Here is a 24,553-nt window from a genome sequence, read left to right as displayed (position 1 = left end):
GCCTTGAAGTTTAGCAGGAGAAATGAAAATAGAGTAGGAAGTGCTTAAGCAGCTGAAGCTTGATTCAGTACACACAAACACATTCCAATAGTTCACCATGAAGAATTTCTTAACATTAATTCAAACACATTATGCACACCCTAAATGTAATACCATCATTGAAATGGAAAATAGTTTATTTAAGATTTGAAGCAAGGAAAGCACTAAGGGCATGTGAGTTCACTGACTTTTTGTCATCTTTCACATCTGGAACTAATGTGCCAAGAAGATTTAATTATTTTATTTATAATCAAAGTACTTCGCCATTAAGATCTTGAATCGCTTTCCTGAACATTCATTTTTCGGCTACAACCTGTTGAAAGTGAGATAATAGTTTTGATAAATCCCATGAGTACAACTGGTTTGCACTAAAATGTAACACATCAAAAGGCCATTGATGCATATCAGGCATGTTTTGCTCTCTAAATTTTCTTTGTAACAACACACCTGAAACTGTAATGTAGTAGTCATAGAAACCATGTATCTGAGAAGAGTCTTCATCTGCACAGTCACGTGCGAGGAGCCAAAGTTCAGGAAGCTGTTCTTTGGAACTCAAATTGTTAATCAGGTAATTTATCTAATCCCTTTTATTCCAGCACATCTATTTCAACTCCTAAAATAAATTATAATCATGCGTGTGCCACTCTGCAGTTTAGATGCCACATCTAAACGAGACAATTAAGTGCATATGCCATCATGGTGGATGGGAAAGAAGGATCATCATTCATTTTTTTTAATAATCTTTATTTGTCATTTTGTGTGCAATCATACAATATGCTTTCTAATAGCACCAATTACAACTTAAACATAGAGCAAACTCTTCGGTATGGTGGAAAAGTACATATCCGTATAGTTGAGATCTGGAGCGAGATGCAAGTGGGAATTATGGTAGAACTACAATGTTGACCACATTGTGGGCCCGATTCACAGAACTAACTTAAGACAAATTCCTAAACTTACTACTTTTGGTATTCACAGAAGTTAGGATTTTGTCTTAAGATAGACTTAAGACAGACTTAGGACAGACTTAAGACAGAATCCTAACTTAAGTCTGTCTTAAGTCTGTCTTAAGACAAAATCCTAACTTCTGTGAATACCAAAAGTAGTAAGTTTAGGATTTTGTCTTAAGTTAGTTCTGTGAATCGGCCCCTTAGTATTTTCAACAGTCTTAATAAGTACTTTGACTTTATACAACATTCCCAATCTTGCAATCTATCAAGGGGAGTAAACCCTTCTATGTTATTGGATGTTCATCGAAATGTCCCCGCCAGGGGGGTCACACAAACCTTTCACTCAACACTCGGGTTACCTTCGCCTTGTGTATGATCCATTCCTTTCTGAGCATTATATGCATCTACTGTGCCTACTTTACTATGCAAGTACGATTGGTATGGCCCCCGTATGTTGCATGGCCTGATGCGGGCCAGCGTCAGAGCATTGAAGGTACCCACTTGAAAGTTACAAGAGGTCATGTCCATTTGCCCTTCCTCCAATGCATTGCAATTCTCCTTCTTCCCATTAGGAGGCATAATGCCACCAGGCACCCATATTTGTGAGTATTTGGCAATCAAAGCCTAGTAATACCACCATTGGCTATTCTGGAAGTGTCAGTCCCACTCTCTCCGGGAGTGCGTTTGTCACTGGTGCCCAGAAACTCTGAATTCCGGGACCGGACCAATCCAGATGACTACATTTAGTACCCTCGCTGCCACATCTCGGACATCTAGCATGGTTTCGGAGACCATATTTAAATAATCGTGCAGGTGTATAATATACCCAGTTAAGGTATTTAAAATGGACCAGTCGGTGCCTACCAATTTGTCATAATTTTTTTAGTGATCGAGCAACAGTATGTCTATTGTTTATCCATTATTACTATGCCCAAATCATAATGCCAGTCCTGTTGTGCTTATGTGCTTTACAGGGTACTCGTTTTCTTCAGATGTTTGTAGAGTGATGAAACCCCCCGGCAAATATTTTTTTTGTCTGAAGTAGGTGTGTCAGTGGAGCTATTTCCAGCGGTTCTGACATATCAGGCTCAAGTAGTGTGCTCAGTGATTGACAAGCCCCATGATAATTATATCTACTGACTGGTGTCATAAAAGGTATTGACGTTTGGGTCTGTTGCCAAGTGTTAAGAACCCCATCTACGAAGAAGTCTCCCATATTATGTATTTTCAGTGTGCACAATGTCTGCAATACTGCCTTATCTGCATTTGGAGGGAACCACGCACACCACTCAATTGGCAACTTTGGCGAGTAGAGTAATTTTGCCTGCATGCCATCTGCGACATAACTAATGAGGTATCTTTTGATGCCTATTGGATCAACTGTGTGATATTTGCGCTGGGCAGTGCTTAGCAAGTATCACAGGATTGATAAAGGGTCAGCATCCTCTCTCTCCAAACATAGGTGAGGGAGGTCTGGTGGACCATGAATCCGGTGGTGCGCATGCATAGCCTGCGCTGCTCTATAATAAATCTCAAGATCGGTTGCGTCAAATTCGCCAGATATATAGGGTAGGGTCAATGTGGTCCACCCAACACGCGGTTGTTTCGCAGGCCAGGCAAGTCAATAAGGTTCTTATATTTTGGAACATCATTTTTGGCAATGATATAGATATATTGGCAACAGTATTAGGAATCGTGGACGGATGATCATTTTCATAAGGGTGGTCAATGAAAGGGAAACCAAATCCATCTCTCTGTAGCTTCTGTTGAGTGTTGCAATGCTCTCCCATAGTTTTCATGTATTATCACTTAAGGTTCTGTGTGAATCTAATCCCTAGGTAACATATAGATTTGCCAGTCCACGCCAGCAGGAACTACAGATTAGTGAGTGCAGTGTGTGCTGTAAGCAGGAATATTAGTGTAGTGGGGTAAAATTTGGTTTGGTTGGTTGGTTGATAGCTTTATTTCGATATGCAGATATCATAAAAGCATTACACATGGGTATAAAACAGCACATCGTAAATACAAAAGAGACAAATTCAAGTTAAGAACAATATAAAAAAGAAGTACCAATAGTACAAAAAATAATTTAGTTAAAAGAAGAATTAAATTGAAATAGAAAGTCTCTTCAAGCGAATCAGCCAAGCCCATTTTAAGAAATTTGGTTTGGGGTTAAGAACATATAATAACGTGTCATCTGCATATGCAGAGATTATCAAATTGTAGTTTGGGAATCTAATTCTACCGATATGCATGGTATTCGTGCAGCACGCAAGCTAATAGTTCTGCGACTAGGACATATAGAAGCGGCGAGAAGTGGGCATCAATGCCTTGTACCTCTTGTGATCGGAAAAGGAGCAGATAGCAGCCCTTTAATGTGCACCTGAGCCGTCAGTTTTGAGCATAGAATCAGGATTAGGTTCATGTAAATATCACCCAGACCAACCCACTGCAGCACCACCAGCATGCAGGGCCATTCAACTGAAGCAACCACTTTTTCAGCATCTAAAAATACTGCTGCGGCGCGGACTCCGGGGTCTATTTGAGAAATTGTGACAAAGAGAGTGTGGAGGTTGCAGGTTAGTGAGCGCCCAGGAACGAACCCGAACTGTCAGTTCTTATATTGAGTAAAAACCTGTTCGCTAATATTTTGGTGTCTGTATTCAGCCGGATAGTTGTCTGTAAAATGAGCCTTGCTCGGGGGATATGCCTGCTTTAGTATTGCTTTTAGCAGTGCTTTCCGCATAATTGGGGGCATGCAACCCTCTCTGGCCATCGCTTCAAGTTGACAAGCCATGTGGGGGATGTGCTTGTCTTGTAATGCTTTATTTTAGGCCACAGTACAGCCTTCTGATCTAGGTGCCTTCTCGCTGGGCATGTCTTTAAGTCTGACAGCTATTTCTGTTGGCTGAAGTGCAGCCATCAGTCTTTCCCTGTGGGCGTTAGTTAACCACTTCATGGCAATATAGGATAAATATTCAGAGGTGACTTTGTCTTCTTGTGTAGCGCACAATGTGTATAACTCAAGGCCTAATTACGATGGAGGATGGACTTCAGTCTGTCCGCTGTCGTTTTGTATTTGGCACTGTTTGCCTACAAGGTGGTGGTCCCACATGACAAATTACAATGTGACCGCCACACAAGACAAAACATACACCCCACACATATCCCTGCACTACGTAACAGGCACCACTCGGTGCCTGACACACAGTGCAGGGATATATAGGGGGCATTATAGGTACCCCTCAGGTCCTGTGTCCTTAGATCCTAAACCTTTAGAAATAGGACAAACCATAGGGAACCTCCCAACTCCCACAGACCCTTCAAGCAAATATGAATTGAATACCATGCTACCGCTTACATACACAATTTGTAATAGCTTTATAACCCTAAACCTCATTACATTTAGTCATCATATGTTGCATGAAACAGAAAGCACTTTGTCCAGTTTTTTTGTGTGTGTGATTTGTGATTAGAGTTTAACAATATAATTCTTGGTAATTTAACTTGGCAGAATCACCTCTAAGGCCACTTGTCTCCCATGATGGACTTCCCCTGTTTGTTACAAACCTGCACTTTTGAGTGATTCCCATAAAACATTTACGCCCTCATAACAGATGGATGGAGCCCTATCATTCTGAGCAGCACTGGATGCATATCTATTTCTGGTACCTCGCATTATGGTCCCAGACATGTGCAGCTTCCTTTACTCCAGTATTATTGAGCCACTATGGAAGTGGAGGAGCTGTTTGTACAGCCTCTTCTGTAATACCTGCTCTCGGTTGCTTAGGAGACAATGAAGAGGTGGTGAAGTCCAGAACATAACCAAAAAACCTGGAGTCCTGTTTAATTACTATTCACCATCTGATGACTTAATTCCCCCTTTTTGAGCAGGGGTAACATGGGCGCTTTTGAGGTAGAGAGAAGCAAAAGCAGGGGTAGTGGTTCTTGCACTGACGACCCCTAATTGGCTCCCATGAATGCATTGCTGCCACATCGCACCTCCACATGCATAACAACTAATGTGAATCAATGCATCAACCCTGATGTAAACACAAAAGTCTGGAGTCTGTGATCTGATGCTTGGTGGGTCAAATATCTCATGAGGCTTCAGAGAAGTATCTAAATTTGAGAATGGGGTTAATTTTAAAGCATCGATGAATGAATTCATGTAAACAAAATTAAATTAATAGCTACCGTGTAGCTCTTGAAGATATGCGGGAAAACATTAAAATTTAATTATACACAGTATAGTTTAAAGATGCCTTTTTACATGTGCTAGAAGCTTGGTGGGCCAGTGTAAGTTCAATCGTCGGTGTTTCAGAAATATCTCTACCACTGTCAGCATGTGCTTTGGCTTACAGAAAATGAGACTTGCTCAGTAGATTTAAAGCTATCAAGGTAAAGCACAATTTGATACCAGCGAATTTATAATAATAGTAAATGGAAATCTCACTATGAAGCTATGGTGAAAAAGCCAAACCTTAAGTAGGTGACTCATGTAAGACCAAACCAAAATGTGCTCAACATCTCATTCAGCATGCTAATGCATCATTTGGTTTCAGTGAGTTTTATATCACAGATTCGAAAATTGTTCTATAAAAACAAAAAATATTCACTGTAAGAAATTGAATGATTAGTTGCAAAGCATGTGAGTTTTCACAAGATATAGTCCCCAAATGTCCTCTTTTTTTCACTCTCCGAGTCATGAAACATAGCATTCCAAGGCCAGTGTTTTTTCGTTTAAAAAGGAACATACATGTATTACACTACTGAATACAAGACATTAAATTACAAACAAATACAAAGAGGTAGATCGAAATAATTTTTGGTGACACTTCCATATCACATTGCAGCCTTAGTGGTTCCTGAACCCAATAATGGACAATTCCATCCACCTAAAACGGATGTAGCAGCACAATTTAAGGGAGTGTAATTACATAAACGCCAGGCTTGCTGAATTTTAATGTTGTCAATAAGTAATACCAGCAGTCATGTGTTATAAGGTAACATTACAGGACCATTAGAATTACTAGGAGCAGCACGGGAATTCAGTAGTTAAAAATGTAAAATAGTGAACGTTTCTTTTTCAAAGTTTTAAATTAAGTATTACAATGTGTTGGAAATGAGGTGTCTGGATGGCAGAGCATGTACTCTGTCTAAGCAGGAGCAACAATGCTAATCAGAATGAGTCACAACACAATCTAAATGATCCTCTGTTCACCCTCTGGTAGCTTTGCCAGAGCAATTAGGCCTATTTTAAGAGGCAATGTGTAAAGCATGTGTACACCACTTAAACAGTAAAACAGTGAAACAGTGGAAAAAATTACAAAATAAGCCAATACAGCTTAGAAACATAAAGTAAGACAATATAAATAATACAATACAAAAACAAAGAAAATCCACTATGCAGAAGTGGAGATATGAATTTTGAAGGAATAAATGTCAAATTAACGCTTAGAAGCAAATTGCTCTTAAAGGGATAAGTGGTTGTGCCGGACCGGTATTAAGTCAAAAGTTCAGGTATTCCACGAGGGAGCAAGGGCCAAATACAGTTACCCACTTATGCCCGCTGAACAAAAGTACCTTGATAATAGGTATGCCTGGACAGAGAAGGCGTGCAGCCAAGTGATGCTTCTGTGTTCTCTGATGCAGCATGTGTGATGCGATGGATGTACGACATTACAACGCATGCTTTTACATCGCATGCTTTTACAACGCGAGTTTTACAACGCATACCATTACAACGCATAGTGCTTTGGGGCGCTGGATAGTGAATAATTTAATTCACTATTCCAACTCCAGTCCCCGTGGATAGTAGGGAAGGTTATTGGATAGTAAATTAACCTATTCCCTATCCTAGAGCGCCCCCCAGCGCAATGCGTTGTAATGGTTTGCGTTGTAAAAGCTGCGATGTAAAAGCACTGCGTGGTAAAAGTTGCGTTGTAAGTGATGTTCCCCGATGCGATGAGGCCTGTGAGCAAAGCAGTGGTCATGCATTGCGGCAAGACTGAGTGCAATGAGACAACTCCAGGTGTGATGTGCCAACCTGATTCCAGCAGCAGCAGATGACACATAGATAACATTGCAGCAGGCCCCTAGGTCCAAGTCCAAGGGTCCAGGACTGGTTGGCACCTCTTGGCAGAACAAATTCACCAGTGGATGAGCCTAAGGGTTGGAAAAGGTGAGTTCTAAGTCTTTTGTGTCCCTGACACTTAAGCAACACGAGGCAAGCCAGCAAACCCTTAGAGTCACTCTGCAGATCCTGCACTGTGGCAGCCCTTTAGCAGCTCAATGGTTCATCTTCTTCCTGGCAGAGAAGTCACAGGTTCTGAAGTGTACTACTTTTGTTGGGTAGGAGACCCTGTACTTATACCCAAATGTGCCTTTGAAGTGGAGGTGACCTCAAAGAGGGGTCTTTAGAGTTCACAAGTCCCTCTCTTCACAGCATGGGCTTGAGACTCTCACTGATGGGTAATCAGCCCTTAATATGGGATCTGCCCCCTACCTATTACAGGGTAAGTGTCAACCCTTCACCCCTACCAGCCCAGGAAGAGTCATCAGACTGCAGATGTAGCGGGGTACTCAGACACACATATCCTCCCTGTGTTGGTGACTGTCTATAAGGAATGCACAGAGTGTAGCTGTCACCCACTCCAAATGTGCATTGGAGGCAGGCTGTACGGCACACACAGCTAGGAGCAGAGAAATGCCCACTTTCTAAAACTAAGAAACACCGAAGGGCCTTGACTCTACTTAGTACGGCTGAGTCAATATAACAACAAAACAGGACAAATGCCAATAATTAGTACATCTTTTAACCTTATTTGATCTCTAGACCCAAGAAACTAAACATATAGATCCACACTCTTTATAGTGCCATCAATCTTTTTATTTTGGCAAAAAGGTTTTTATTTGCTTCCTACCCACACTTTATATATGTACATCATAAATATATACAACACAAATATATACAAACAACAGACTTGATACTACTCACAAAAACATGGAGACACAAGCACACACTCAATGCAAGGAGATGTGCTCAGTAGTGGCGTTTGTCCTGGTTTGTTGTTACTTTCTAAAACTAGCATTTCTGAATTAGTAATTGTAATTCCAACTTTACCAGTACAGATGATGTAAATCCTTGCAATTCCAAACATATAAAACATAATGCAGATACTTATTTCTGATCTGGAATTATAGCCTAAAAGTGTGTTAAGGAATTCCCAATGTTACACAATAGGAGAAGTAGGCCTCACAATAGGGAAAACAAATTGAGCTGTTGGTCACTACCAGGAGATGTAAAACCTAAGAGTTCATGTCCTACCTTCTACTTACACAACAACCTGCTCTTAGAGCTACCTAGGGCCTACCATTGGGGTGACGTAGGTGTAAAACAGGTAGAGTTAAAGGGATGGCAAGTAACTTTCAATGCCAAGGTGAAGGGGCAGTAAATTCCACATGCAGGCCCTGCAATCACTGGCCTTATACATAGTTAAGGGGCTACTTATGTAAGTGGTACAATCAGTGCTACAGGTCTGCTAGTAGCATTTAATGTACAGGCCCAGGGCACTTGTAGTGCACTTTACTAGGAACTCATAAGTAAATTAAACATGCCAATTAAAATGAACAATATTACCATGTTTGGAGTAGACAGCACAAGCACATTAGCCATATTTGGCAGTAGTTAGGTGTGCAGAGTCCTAAATTCAGCAAAAACAAGGTAATACAATGTTGGGAGGAAGGTAAAAAGATGGGGTAACACCATTCTAAATCTGTCACGTCTACCAAAATACAACATTTGTCTCAGTTTTTGTTTTATATTACCCAAACAGCCATTGCAGTCTTAGAAACAAATACAAGGGTTCCTTGCATTTCAGAACCCAAGAGCAGAAGCTTGACTTTTCTCGGTGTCACGGATTCAATTGCCTAGGAAAGAGGTAGGGTTGGTAAAATTCCAGGGAGGTGCAGTCCCTCACAACACAAGTACATAACATTGGTGCTGCCTGTGTCCCTCGTTTCTTTTCAAACCAAATTCATTGTTTTTTGTTTCTAGCAAAAGGACCCATATGGACCATGTAGATACATGGGACTCTGAAAGGATGAGACCCCAAAAACATGTAAAATCCAAACGTATGCACAGAAAGCCCCCGGCAACTACCCCTCCAGCTTCAATGCAGCATCTAAAATCTTATACAGTTTCAGTTCCAGGTCTCCTTGCATTACCCAGTACCTCTTGCCCATAGTCTCTGAGGTCAGCATCCAATTGTAGTTTGGCTGTGTGCACCAGCTCCAAGAACATGCCAGGAGAATCTGCCCACCTCTACCAAATCTTCTGATGTTTCGCAGGAGCATTCCCTAGCCTGAAATACTGCAATTTCCAGTCCTGCACTTCTTTGCTCCCAGAGACTGCGGCCCTCTGGTTCTTCCAGGCTCGACTGCAATGGTGTTTATAATGATTCCCGCCTAATCCCTCACTGATGTGGAGGAGAAGCAGTTTGGACAAATGGAATGTGTCATGCTAAAATAGCACCCAAACAACACACCACCCCCTTCCAGAAGCATGTCAAAGCACTGCAGCTTCACACAGTATGTATGAACATGCCTTCCTCTGCCTCACAATATAGGCATGTGAAAGATCCTATGATACGCAGGCCCCAAAGGTGGCTTTGCGTATAGTATGTTATTTGTATATATTTAAATTGGATCATTTGCAGACTGGAAGATATTATCACTCCACTAGGGGTCTGCTGGGCCTCTGTTCAATCATCTGTGAATACATTGTCAATGTTGGCTTGCCATGCCTCTCAGACGGCATTCATTATAGTGGAGCTGTTAGTGACCAAAAATTGATACATTTTGAAAACTTTATGGCTATCTAAATCACCCATTAGGAGCTTGCCTTCAAGCAGGCTAAATTCTGGTAGGTATAAAAGGTTGCACACATACTAGGAGAAAGCATGACACAGGTGCAAGTATTTGTAAAATTGGCTGCGATGCATTAGGAATTCAGGTTAAAGCTCCCGGAATTATTTACGTATGATGAAGGTCGCCCAATGAAGAGATGCCAATATGATCCCTCCCTAAAAGCGCATCAGCTTAGCTACCTGTGGGAGGATTGTGGCCCTCCACAGCGGCGTCTTCCGATTCATGCGCCCCACCAGCCCATTTTGCAAAGGGATTGTCTCCGTACCTGCACCACTACTCCTGTCACTTGGAGGAGGGTACCCATATGCTTCCCACTATAAAGTAGATCCAGTCCAAAGGTATCAACCATCACCCACCTTTTGCTGGGTCATCCCGCTGACTATACCACCAGTCATTAAGGATCTGCAAGTGGTAGGCATCATAATATATTTAAACATCTGCAGCGAATGAACCAAGTGATGCATGAGAGCCATCCCTCAATTAACCAGGCCCTTAGCGATAAGTTTGCCCTCGATGTTAAGGAAAGAGATTGGGAAATATGAAGTATGAGCCACCGTTGGATGCACCGTCTTGGGGAACACAACAATTTCAGCATGTCTCCAATCTGGAGGAAGTCCTGCCTCTGTAAATTGCTGTATGGGATGCCCACAGCAGGTATTCCCCCAAAACCGACCTATATGCCTTGAGTAATTTCCTGGGGAAACAATTAGGTTTAGGGGTCTTCCCGGGCTGCAACTCCAACAGAACCACAGCTATTTTTTCTTCCGTAAGCAGCACATACAGCTGCATGCTGGTGGACACAGACAAGAATTTAGGGCGCAGGGCTTCAATAATGTCTACTATTTGGTCCGTGGTAAAACCTCTCTCTCGGCATATAGGTCTTTAAAATACTCAGCGACTCCCCAAGCCACGTCTCTAGGGCTCGACTACAGTTCACCCTTCTGGTCATGAATAACGGTCACTGGGGCGACTGTGCGGGACACCTGACATAGCTTATGGAGCATTTTGCTAGATTTATTACCCCATTTTTATATGTTGCTCTGAGATGCCTATCAGGTGGGCCTGGCCTCATCTAGGAGCAAGCAAATGGTGGTATTTTTGTTGGATAAGACATAATTGTTGCCGTGCCATTCAACCACCCTCACCATTACCACTTTGTTCAAGATTCAACATCTGTATCTCCAATTGAGACACCTCCTGAGACCTGCACCTATGCTCATGGACACAGAACACCCCTCCTTCAGTACTATTATAGAGGAGAATGAATGAATGAAAGGGGTTCTTTATATAGCGCAACGTTCACTCCAGGGAGCATCTTGGCGCTTAGTGGAAAGAAAAGAGACAGCTGGTAATACATTACAGAGGGCCTGGCGATGAAGAGGATAACTTTAAATCAGAGATAGTGCTAAGTGATCTGGGAAAGCGAAGATTTATGTTTTGAGGAGGCTCCTAAAAGTTTATTCTGTTTGTGTGTGCCACAGTTGAGAGGGTAGGGCATTCCACGCTTTTGTCCCTAGTACCGCCATAGTCTTTTCCCCCTGTGTGGTCAGTTTGAAGTTGGGGACAGGTAGTAGATTTTCTGATGTTGACCGCAGGGTACGTTTGGTTGTGTAAGGCTTGATGTCCGATCTTAGATATTCTGGCCCAGTTCCGTTTATGGCTTTGTAAGGGGTTGTCAGGACCTTGAAGAGAATCCTCTTGTGAACCGGTAGCCAGTGGAGCTTTTTGAGTGCTGCAGCTGAGGAGGAATCCCTGGGGAGCTTCAGTACCAGTCTTGCCGCAGAATTCTGGACAACTTGTAGTCTTTCCACAACTGACTTTTTTGTTCCTGCATATAGACTGTTGCAGTAGTCCAAGCGAGACAGAATTAGGGCCACTGCAACAGTCTTCCTAGCAGGTAGTGGAAGTAAGGTAAGGTAAGGTAACGTTTATTATTTGTACATGGTTAATTAAAACCTTTACAAAATTGTAAAAACACCAATATATTCATTTTAAAAGACGTGTGTACTTAGGCATATCAAGTTAAATTAGATTAAAAAAGAAGAATTAGGAGAGATCAGTTTGTGCTTATCCTCGGAGCCGTGTAATCTTCGTCAAGCACTGCTTAGACTTTTCTTTGTCGAATCAAAGAACCTCACGACCTGGCAGTTTTGCACGCAAGATTTCAAGGAGCGGTTTAAAGGTGAGATTAGGTAGTTTGGCCTTTAATGGATTTAATGCCAGGTAGATCTTCGTTCTCTTGCCCCGTAAGGAGTCAAGTTGCACCCTAGACGTGTTTTTGGAGTCCAGGATAACTCCCAGATATTTTTAAGAAGTCACCCGATCAAGCTGCTCTCCATTCAGATGCCAACAGAGATTCCTTTTTTTCCTGTAATTCACGGCCATGACCTTTGATTTACTGAAGTTAATTTGGAGGGAGTTTTTTCCTGAAAAAGTGTGGGTTACGTTCAAGAGGTGCTGGAGGCCCGTTGGTGTCCGACTTATCAGCACCAGGTCGTCCGCAAACAGAAGGTTAGAGAGGACAATTTTTCCCAATTTGGGTGCGTGGTTAGGGCATTTGTCGAAGACCTCAGGTAGGTCTGCTAGAAAAGATTAAATAGTAGTGGTGCTAATAGGTACCCCTATTTCAGCCCTTTTGTTGTCCTGATGGCGTTCGAAAGGTGCGTGCCTGCCCCAAGTTTAATTTTGATCCAGGTTATTGAATGGAGAATTAATAGCGCATCTAGGAGGTGTTTCGGTATTCCCCAGTGGTCCAGTTTCTGCCATAGTTTCTTGCGGTCCACATGGTCGAATGCCGCGGTATAGTCGATAAACGAGAGGTATAAAGATGACTTGATCTCTTTTGCTGCTCCCATCAGCAAGGACAATGCCATGATGTTGGTTGTGGTCCCTTGGCCTTTGGAGAAACCCGTTTGATTAAATGGGATAATTGAGTTTTCGGATACCCATGAAGTTAGTTCCTCCAGGATGACTCCAGCAAAGTATTTAGCCTCCACGTCTAGTAGGGCAATGAGCCGGTAGCTGCTGGGATGCTTCTTGCTACCGCGTTTGTAAATCGGGCTGATGACTGACCTGTGCCAAGACTCTGGGAGAGTCTGAGTGTCTTCAATATTATTAAATATTGGCGCCAGCGATTCACTCCAGAACACCACGTCTGTTTTATACAATATCGGTGGTATGCCATTCGGCCCTAGTGCCCCAGAGGGTCGCCCCATCAATATTTTTTTTTTTTATGTCTACTGGCAGGATTTCGTAGGATGGGCCAAGCTCGATAGCCTTTGCAGGGCCATCATCCGTATTGGGTTTAGAAAATATTAATGAGCTAGTGGCTCCGTGGGCACACTTTCCCTCGATTTCTATGCCCGTGTGGTTCGAATTTCCTTTTGTTTTTACCTTATGGCTTTTGGACAAGAATTGTATATAGCGACGTCCTCCATGGTGTCGTCAATATTAAAATGTGTCGATAGGTAATTTTTCCAAACCTCCACTGAAATATTTGAGTTTTGACCTAAGTGATCAGGGTTCTGTAGTCTTTTGATCATTTGCCAAAACTTGGAGCTGTTTTTTTGTTTCCCTTCGTAGAGGAGTTTTACCCACAGGTCTTCATTTCTTAGTTTCTGCCTTTCCCTTTGAGTTGGCTTTTTGCTGCCCGTAAATCACTTTGTAGGCACTGGTTTGTCTGATCCTTCCGCAATTGCCTCAGTTTTTGCTTTATTAGTCGTTTTTGTATTTTCATTGTTGAAGTTAGTTTATTCGATTTTCCCTTCCCTCGACGTGGGCTTTTAGGCTTAATTTCTTCCATTTTCTCTCTGATGGCATGAATAAAGTTTTGCCAAACATCCGACACCTTGGTTGAAGAGCTAGCAATTTCATTGAAGAGGGTTTTCGCTTTGCAGCTTACGGAGTCAATATTGCCGGCGTTGCACCGTAGCCGCTTTAAGTTTGAGCTTACTTCTGTGTCAGGGCCTATAAATGGTGCTGTTACCAGTTGACAGTTTGATCTTAATTTGGCTTCTAGAGGCAGGTGGTCACTGAGGTCGCTCGTCCCTACTCTAAAAGTTGTTACCTAGAAAAACATGTTTAAAGATATAAACATGTTTTCGAGATGAGAGATTGTTTGTTGGAGTGGAAGGTAGCTACTGGTGGATCATCCTCAGCATAGCGACCGTTTAAGGCCCTTAAACTAAGCTGCTCCAAAGATCGTAGTAAATTTTTTGAGTGCTTTGTTGATTTCAGTTTTTTTGTTGGGCCTAGTGTTGGTACGCCCCATGCTGCATTCAAAGCTTGGATGAGGTCATTGTCTTCGTCTTTGTTAGTGAGGTGCATATTAAAGTCACCGGCCAAGATAAATGAGTCAAACTCCCTTGCTTCCATTATTTTTTCCAGCGTTTTTGCCAAGTCTTCCACCGCTTTTTGTTTCTGCTTGGGGTGGATGTATGTGTTAATTATGATTACTCCCTTGAACTGCTTTTTTAACCGGAACAGGATCTTTACCACCTGTATAGCACTTGGGGGAGTTATGTGGAAATCCATTATCTCAAATTCGTAGGTATTGAGGCGAAGAACATTAAGCCTCCTGACCTTCGCCCAAAGATGGCGTTTTTGTTTGCCGGAATGCAGCACGAAGTAAACCCTTGGAGCTCGAATGCTTTTTCTTCCCAAGTTTCTTGGAGCAATAGAAGGTCCAATGCACTCATGTATTGAAGAAACTCAGGGTCGTTGCTTTTACTGGCTAAGCCGTTGATGTTCCAGGAGCAGATTCGGAGTTCCCTGGGCTTGCCTGGATGGGTGGTGAATTCTTCCCTTTTTTGTCAATTGTTGACAGTCGTTGTAATGAATGTACGTTGTAATAATTTCCAGTTATGGATGGTTTTTGGCTAAAAATGGCTACCTTGAGTTTGTTTTTGCCCAGGCCGAGGACTTTTTGTGTCTAGTGGCAGCAACTTCGGCAAACTGCTCCTAGCTCCCTTGAGTATGGAGTTAGTGATTTTTTGAACCGAGGGTCTTGCCGATGGTAAGAGAGGTGTCAGATAGCGTGGTCGCTGTTCGAGCCTCAGTTCAATGCCCCATTGCTGGAATGTTGCTCCTTCTTCCATAATTTTTTGTGCTATTTCTTGTGAGTGCCATGTTGCTTTTGTTAAATCTGGGCGATAAGTCTCAGTATTTGGCTGAAACGTTATTAGCATAAGGTCATTTGAGCTGATGGTTGCTAGGTTGGTCACTGAACGTAGGAGTCTTAGTATATTGCTCCTATTTAGTATGTTATCCCTACCTCGAGATGTATATTCAGGGATGAATCAAATTGATGATGGGCTATTCACATGCTCTGGTGTTGGTGAGTTGGTTTGAGGTCTCTGGTAGCCCTGTTGAGTTGGTTGAGGGGAGTGACTTGGGCGTACCATATCCAAGTAATTTGGTTGTTTATTTTGATCGCGGACAATCCTTGATCCCCAGGTTTTGGTGTTCAACTTGCGTACAGATTGCTGTGTTGGCTCCGCATTGATAGCCATGGCGTTTTCATCTCTTCCTGTTGTTGGAACACTTTGGTTTGGAGTTGGTTCAGCATTATCTCCCACAGCGCCGACGAACTAGCACCCTTGAAAAACCATCTAATCAAGCAAGGTAGCAAAAAAGCCCCCTAGTTCAACGATGACCTTAAGAAATCCAAGAAGTTCTGTCGCACCCTCGAGAAAGCCTGGAGAAAAAACCCAACCACTGACAACTTGACCACTTTCAAGAACGCCATCCGCAAACACCACCAACTGATCCGATCCACCAAGAAATCAGCATTCAAGGATCGCCTTGACAACAACACCCAAAACAGCAAGGAACTATTCAACATCGTCAAAGAATTTACCAACCTCACCTCCGGCACCAACGACATCACTCCCTCCCAAGACCTCTGCGACTCTCTATCCTCTTTCTTTCACAACAAAATCGTCGACATACATAACAGCTTTAAAATCCAGTCCGAAGACCAGTCCACTCCACCCACCTCCGAACCAAAACCGCACTCTAACAACCTTTGCGACTGGAACCCAATCACCACTGAAGACACCATCCGCCTGATGAACTCCATCCACTCAGGATCGCCAACCGACCCATGTCCCTACCACATTTTCAACAAAGGAGACTCCATAATTGCACCCCATCTCCGCGACATCATCAACTGCTCCTTCAACTCCGCCACCTTCCCGGAAAGCTGGAAACATGCAGAACTCAGCGCCCTTCTGAAGAAGCCCACAGCAGACCCCACTGAACTTAAGAACTACCGCCCCATCTCGCTCCTCCCATTCCCAGCCAAAGTCATTGAGAAAGCCGTCAACAGTCAGCTTGCCGCCTTCCTCGAATCCAACAAATCCCTCGACCCCTCCCAGTCCGGATTCCGAGCCAAACACAGCACCGAAACCGCCCTCATCGCAGCAACAGACGACATTCGTACTCTACTGGAAAACGGAGAAACAACCGCCCTCATCCTACTTGACCTCTCCGCAGCCTTCGACACAGTCTGTCATAGCACCCTCATACAACGCCTCAGCAACGTCGGAATACAAGGAAAAGCATTGGACTGGATCATCTCGTTCCTCGCCGGAAGAACCCAGAGAGTCCGCCTTCCCCCTTTTAGATCAGAAGCCTCCGAAGTCATCTGCGGCATACCTCAAGGATCGTCACTCAGTCCCACCCTCTTCAACGTATACATGAGTCCCCTCGCAGCCATCGCGCGCCAACACAACCTCAACATCATCTCCTACGCAGACGACACCCAGCTGATCCTCTCCCTCACCAAAGACCCAAACACCGCTAAAACCAACCTACACGAAGGGATGAAAGAAGTAGCCGAGTGGATGAAGACCAGCCGTTTAAAACTAAACTCGGACAAAACGGAAGTCCTCATCTTAGGTTCATCCCCCTCTGCCTGGGATGACTCATGGTGGCCTCCGGCCCTGGGAACCGCACCCATACCTACGGATCACGCACGTAACCTGGGCCTTATCCTGGACTCCTCCCTCTCGATGACCAGACAAGTCAACGCCGTCTCATCATCATGCTTCAACATCCTACGCATGCTCTAAAAAATCTTCCGTTGGATCCCCACCGAAACAAGAAAGACGGTCACCCACGCACTGGTCACAAACCGACTGGATTACGGAAACACCCTTTACGCTGGAACCACAGCCAAACTACAGAAAAAACTCCAACGCATCCAAAACGCCTCAGCCAGACTCATACTGGACATCCCCCGCCAAGCTCAGATTTCCGATCACCTGAAAGACCTCCACTGGCTCCCCGTCAACAAGAGAATAACGTTCCGTCTCCTCACCCACGCACACAAAGCCCTCTACGACCTAGGACCCGAATGCCTCAACACGCAACTGTCCTTCTACACACCCACCCGCCAATTACGATCGTCCAATCAAGCCATCGCCGCAATTCCGCGCATCCATAGATCCACCATGGGGGGAAGATCCGTCTCCTACTTAGCGACCAAAACCTGGAATTCTCTCCCCACCCACATCCGCCTTACACAGAACCATCTCTCCTTCAGAAAGCAACTAAAAACTTGGATATTCGATAAGTAAAGCTCCCCCCCCCTCCCTCAAGCGCCTTGAGACCCTCTGGGTGAATAGGGCACTATACAAATTTCCGAACTTGAACTTGAACATTAGAAGCGTTATGTACTATTTGAGTTGGTTTGAATTGTACCAGTTTCAGTTTGAGTTTTTTGGTTTTTTTTGGTACGGGTTACTTAGTGACGCTAGCTGTCAGTTTTACGCGTTGTGTTGGGGACTCTGGTGAAGTATTTTCAGCGACCTTGCACATGGGAGGCGATTGTTCGCTATAATTTGGTGACCTGCCGTAGGTGGCTGGTAAAGGAGAAGAATTTGATTGTATTTCAATTGTGTTTAATCTTGCGTCCGTTAGTAATCGATTTCTTCCTTTCCTTTTTTTCTTTCTGCGGATCCTATTAGAGACCTGTTTCTCTGCTGGCGATGGTTTAAGTATAGTCTCAGAAGTGGTCATTAGCTCTGTTTCCGAAGGTCTGGATGATGGTGTTTGGACTGAGGGCAGGGCAGTTGCTGAGCTCTGCTCAGCCCGATGCTCCGTCGCTAGGACTGCTGACGCCACTGGGAGCTCTAGAAGTAGATCCGAGGTTTGAGGGATCCTGGTTTGTTGAACTGTCGATTTTAGGTCAGATATCAAATTGCCTAACATAGATGGTAAGAATGATAGTTTATCTAAGATTGGATCACAGGGTAGTAATTGTAATGGAGCTAGTTGAGCAGCAGAAACGGCGTCTTCACCCCTCCTTTTCCAGTCGATTCCTGAGATGGAATCCGCCATTGTCTGCAGAACTGAAAGCTGCAGGTCCATTTTATGAGACTGAAATTCCAAGGCTGTGGCCGAGTGTTGCAGGGTGCTCAAGATTGTTAGCAATAGACTCGGGGGATAGCTTCCCTGGGTTACTACTCCTCTTTAATGTTGGAGATGCGTTGATGGATGGTTTCCCTTCCGATGGTTTGAGGGTATAAGTAGCAACTAGTTCCTCCCACTCCAGTGCTGCTATGGAAGACATGTCATTATTTATGGAGTTATTGATTGATTGAGAATCATTGTATGGTAGTAAGGTACGGTGTTGAGATGGATTTGGCATTGCTAACTTGTTGCTTGAGACTGTTTGTTCAGGAGTGTTACACAGGTTTAATTGAAGTGACTTGACTTCGGACAAGGATGTCTTTAAGAATGGAAGTGATTGAGTGCCACTTCCTTGCTCTTCAATTACTGTAAATGGTTTTGGTTGTGGGTCTCTAGTTCCCTTCGTTGAATTGAATGAACTGCTAAGTAGTTGAGAAGAAGATATGTCTTCTCTTCGCTCCTCGTTGTGGATCAGTAGCTTGACTTTCACTGACGCGCCCTGATTTCCTATGGGGGGCGAGCTGAACTTCCCAGGATGAGCCTCGCCATGATTCATTGAGTGTGCATCAGTTACTGTCTCTAAAGGCTCAGCTTTCTTTGATATACTCCATTCAGTGATGGAAATTCTTCTAGTGGACGCCATTTCTGAAGTCTTGTAATTAGTCGGGTCTAGGTCTGCTATGTGAGTGTCCGCTGCCGTTCTTCTAGAAGCAGGAGGAACTGGTGTTGGTGCGCCAGCGGCATTCTCAATTCTGGGTGAGTGGGGGACATCGGCTAGTCGGGAGTCGACTATTTGATCACTAGAAGTCCGGCTACAGTCGAATTCGCTTTGTAAGAGTGGTGTGTGGAGTCCACTAATGTTTCCTATCTTGGTATAAATAGCTGTCCCAGGATCTTTTAGGAATGAGAACTTAGTTTAAATCTTTGGTTGGTAGGAACATATCCTTTTCTTAGCTGGCATTCCATCAATGATTACTAGATTATCTGAAACCGTTGGTGCTGGCTTTGATGCTGAAGGTAATGAGATTTGTGTAGATCTCTGCGATTGCTGAAGGGCTGTAACTAGAAAAGGGGATGCAGCAGAGGACTTGGTTTGAGCGTTTTTATTTGTTATTTGAATTGAGGTTGAATTTTGGTTTACTGTTAGTATTGGCATTTCCACTAGTACGAGAGTTGTATCCTCTTTCATTTTGTTGCAGGCGGAATGGCTGTCTTCCTGCGAATTGTTTGGATGTAGTGGAGATGCTGTGTCCAATTTCCCCAGTTTCCTTTTCCATGGTTTAGATGTAGGTTTGGGGTTGGATTTTGATTTTGGTATCTGTCTAATTCTTCCTGATCTCATTGTTCTGCTTTTTCCTGCTTTCTCCCTTCCCTCTTCCCTCTTCCCTTCTTTTTTTGGCTTGTTGTGTCCTTATTGTGTCTTGTTGCTGGCGCTTTGTTAGAGTTAGACAAGCAGGGCAAAGCAGGTCAAATGGGATCAGCTGAGGGGTTCCTGCTTAGGCTTCCTGTTTTTTTCCCAGATGGTGCTCTGATTCCGACTATTGCGAATTAGTGCCTACTGGAGAACAGTTGGCGCTGATTGCTAGCAGATAGCTGATGTTGAATTTGATTTAGGGGGTAAGCGCGGAGAGAGTGCATAGAGGGTACAGTGGAGGGTTCAGTAGAGGCAAGCGGTGCTCACGGGGAGGATCGCGGATCGACTCAACCTAGTCAAGCTGTCTTACTGTTCCTCCCCAGGCTCTTACTTAGCAGCTGCCTCTATCGGCAGCCGTGCTCATGATCTTCCGCTCTGCAGCCCTGTAGCCCTGTGGCGCAACCCCCCTGACTCCCCTTCCTGTTCCAGCTCCTGGCACGGTCACAGTCATGCAACTTCCACGCCTCGCTAACAATGGCTTAGAACTAAGTCCGGGAACAGAGATTCTTCTTTCTCCCTGGCACAAAGAGTAATAAATCACAGACCTGCAGCCCAGTAAGAGAAGGACCGGGGGTGCTGGCGGGGATACCGGGGGACATATAGACAAGTGCTCACCGGGTAAGCAGGACCAATGATCTCCTTCTCCTTCTCCTTCTTTTCATCGAGTAAGCGCTGGTTAAAGGGGTGTACCAGCAGTATCGCGAGACTCACGGGTCCAGGTACAGGAGGGTGGGGGGCGGGTAGGTGCTCGAACGGCGTGCGGGTAGGTGTTTGAGCTTGTCTCCCAGCTGCCAGCGACCGCCAGTTACCCCCGCGGCTCGGATCCACTCAGCTCCCCCTCACTGCCTCACTCCTCACTCCTCGCCCCTTGCTCCGCGCTCCTTCCTGCTCTGTACTGTGCACTCTGACCTGAGAGTAGTGGATCTGCTACTGTGGGGGGGGGGCACGTATCTCAATACCCCCAACCCTCCCCAGGGCTTGATGGCTGATGGCTTAATGGCTGATGGTAACGCTTGTTACCCCCTGCGTTGTTCACCGCACACAGCACAGCACAGCTCACCCAGTCCGGTGGTGGTGGTCGCCGGCGCTGTACTGTGCTGGCTGGGCAGGCACCCCCAAGGACAGCAGGACCAGCCGGGCCCTGCAGGTCCCGCAGTGAGTTTGCAGCTCGCAGGCTCAGGCGGGTTGGGGCGGGGTGAGGCAAGGTTTGCAGCAAGCTCTCCGTCCGCTCCGCAGCTCCGCAGACCGCCTCGTAAACCGCCAAATCAAGCTCAGGGGCCACCAAACCCCCTGTGGTAGTGGAAGTTGGTTGAAGAATTTCCGGAGGGTCTTGATGATTTGGAAACACATGCCTGCAGTTGCAAGCGCATGCTTATGAAAGGAAAGTGTGGGATTGAATTTTATTCCTAGGTTTTTGGCTGTATCTGCTGTTGTGGGTGGGGCATCGGAGTCTGCGGGCCACCATCGATGAGGTCTGAAAACATTAGATTTTCCAAACAGCATGATTTCGGTTTTGGAGCTATTGCATTTTAGGTGTATTTGTTTCATCCAATTTATCAGTGCTGTGAGGCAGTGATGGAACTTTTCCTCCGCCGCTGAGGAGTTTTTGTCCAGCGTGAGAATAAGTTGAGTGTCATCAGCATAGGCAATTGACTCAATGTCGAAGGTGGCTATCAGGGAAAGAAGTGGAGTCATATAAAGGTTAAACGGGATAGGGCTCAGGAAAGAGCCCTGGGGGACTCCTGATGACAACCATTTCTCTCCTGATTTGTAGCTGCCCAGTGTGACGATCTGATGCCTTTTATCTAGAAAAGATGTGATCCAGGGTAAGGCCTTATCTTTTATTCCGCTGCATTCTAATCTGTCTCCCAGGATATTGTGTGATACGGTGTCAAACGCCACCGACAGGTCCAACAGAAGGAGACAGTCTCAGTGTTAAGGGAGAAGTATTCCTGTATGGCACAAAATAAATGTGCCCTGTAAGAATGGTTTCTCAAGTGCCAAGGAGAGACGCCATCTAAAGGTAGGGTGTTGCGGATCCATGTGAAGCCATAATGCCACTGGGGAGTGAACAGACAGCCCTTTAGGCAGAATGTCAGTACCAGACAGGATGTATGAGACCAGTGGGCAACAGCTGGCGGAATAGGTTGGAGCCTTGGATCATAGAATATTATGTGTAGGCAGCATTAGCGGGATGATATGCTCTCCAAGCATACACCCACCCCAGCAAGGCCAAAGGAGACCTCAGTCTAGACCCCTGTGCACCTATGCCACCTCTCTACATACACCATCTATCCACCTCTGGGGACATGACATCATTTCAATCACCTCCAATACCAGTCAGACCATCTTGGGACTCTCCCCACAGGCAAAATATGTGGTTTATAATGGTTTACCCCAGTGGTGGGGGGGGGCATAAACACTGCAAATGACCAGGCATTCCCTATATATTGTATCGGCTATGAATACATATATGCCCTCAGCATCCTCCCATACCTTGATGTATCTAAAGTGACCCTGCGGTGGATAAGCACAGTTGCACCTGGTGATCCCCTCACAAACCTGTAATGAAATGTTTGTGTACCCAAATTTAGCCACACATGGGACCTTGGAACCCAGGAGGTGCATGTCCTGTAGAATGAGAACATCTGTTTGTAACCTTTAGCCTGTTTAAGGACTGCTCCATGCTTGATCTTATTTAGGCCTCCACAGACATTCCAAGTGTGGCTCCTGCTTTCAGGATGTATAGGGTCGTGAGGTCGGAGGATGACGTGTTGCTCTAAGAGGAAGGACGTTTCTTTACTTCTCAATCATGGTACAGTGGTTGTCTGAAGTGATGTATTCTTAGCATTGGTGAGCCTTTTGATTTGGTTGAGCCCCAAAATTGTTCTGGCATGGGTTATGGATTTGGCTTGTTTTCTGGAGATTACCTGCGTAAAGGGATCCTTGAACATGGTGTTATTGGTTATTCCATTGAGTCCAGTTACTTTAGCAAGGTCCTTCTTAATTTTGTTGGGTTGTTTTCTAGTGAGCACAATCCAGCTGTTCTCAGATATTTTTTCACATCTGGCTTTGCCTGGGGCTGTTAGCCCTTCTTTCCTATCTCTGTTTGCTCTCGGTTGAGATTGTAAGTAAGGGCTTCTTTATTTCTCTTTTTATGTAGGGTAGGTTAGGGTGGAAATTGTCAGTTATGCTCCCACATCTGAGTGACCACTATCTCTCAACTGTTCCTCCTACGTTTTGGGATTATTTCTGTTTTGATTTCCGGGATGCAAGTGCGATGGGCATATCTGCAGAATATGCTCTTCTCTATGTTCCTGAATCAGTTATTGTTCTTGCCATTTTGAGTCATTTATTTTCTTGTGACTTTCACGTGGTTCTTTTGCTTACAAATGCAAGTTTTAGTTGGTAGGACCAGGGCCCAGAGTACCAACTGGAGCAGAAATACCATAATCTGGGGGTAGCAGAGGAAGGTGAGGACGATCAGGATGACTAGATCAGAGCCAGGAAGACCAAGGGGGTCAGACCTTGATGTCCAGGAGTGCCATGGTGTAAATGACCAAAATGACTAGGTTTAGAAGGACCCAAACAAAGAGAACTAGGACCAAGAGTTCCCAGGTCATTGGGTGGGGTGCAAGAAGGACCCTTTGAGGACAAGTAACAAGGTCAGGAGGACAAGGATGAGCCTAAGCAGGAATATGAGAGCTAGGAGGTCACAGTCTAATAGGGCCAGGGCGCAAGTGGCCAGGTAGACCAGGGGGTTGGCAGGACAAGGAACGGATGTACTGGGAATCCTATAAACAGGGTGAGAAGGATCAGTACAACAGGTGAAATGAAAGATGGTCAAAAGGATAAGCAAAACAAAGAAAGAGCTAGGAGAATGGAGACTGAAAAGACCAAAATGGCCTGATGGACCAGCACCAAGAGGATTAGCCATACAAATATCCAAACAAGGACATGATATGAATCTATGTCTTAAAAAAGGAAGAAAAAACATTTCCTTCCCTCTTCAGAATAAAACCTTTTGGAACCTTCCATGGCATCTGCAATAGCAGATTCAGATTTCTTAATATCAATTGAGCTCCGCCTGCTGCATGAATTATGAGATGGCAATGCTCCTGTGTGGCTCCAGCTTTCAGGATGTATTTGGTCGTGAGGTCGGAGGATGATGTGTTGCTCTTAGAGGAAGGACGTTTCTTTACTTCTCAATCATGGTTCAGTGGTTTTCTGAAGTGATGTATTCTCAGCATTGGTGAGCCGTTTGTTTTGGTTGATCCCCAAAATTGTTCTAGCATGGTTTATGGGTTTGGCTTATTTTCTGGAGATTTCCTGCGTACAGGGATCCTTGAACATGGTGTGATTGGTTATTCCATTGAGTCCAGTTACTTTAGCAAGGTCCTGCCTAATTTCTTGGGTTGTTTTCTAGTGAGCACAAGCCAGCTGTTCCCAGATATTTTTTCATCTCTGACTTTGCCTGGGGCTGTTACCCCTTCTTTCCTATCTCTGTTTGCTGACTGTCGGTTGATATTGTAAGTGAGGGCTTCTTTATTTCTCTTTTTATGAAGGGTAGGTTAGGGTGGAAATTGTCAGTTATGCTCCCACATCTGAGTGGCCACTATCTCTCAACTGTTCCTCCTATGTTTTGGGATTATTTCTGTTTTGATTTCCGGGATGCAAGTGCGATGGGCATATCTGCCTATTATGCTCTTCTCTATCTTCCTGAATCAATTATTGTTCTTGCCATTTTGAGGCATTGATTTTCTTGTGACTTTCATGTGGCTCTTTTGCTTACAAATGCATGTTT

This window comes from Lissotriton helveticus, chromosome 1_1, assembly GCF_964261635.1.
Source record: "Lissotriton helveticus chromosome 1_1, aLisHel1.1, whole genome shotgun sequence".
In the NCBI taxonomy this organism is placed as follows: domain Eukaryota; kingdom Metazoa; phylum Chordata; class Amphibia; order Caudata; family Salamandridae; genus Lissotriton; species Lissotriton helveticus.
The sequence above is the reverse complement of the archived record's forward strand: the minus strand, read 5'-3'. Positions refer to the sequence as shown.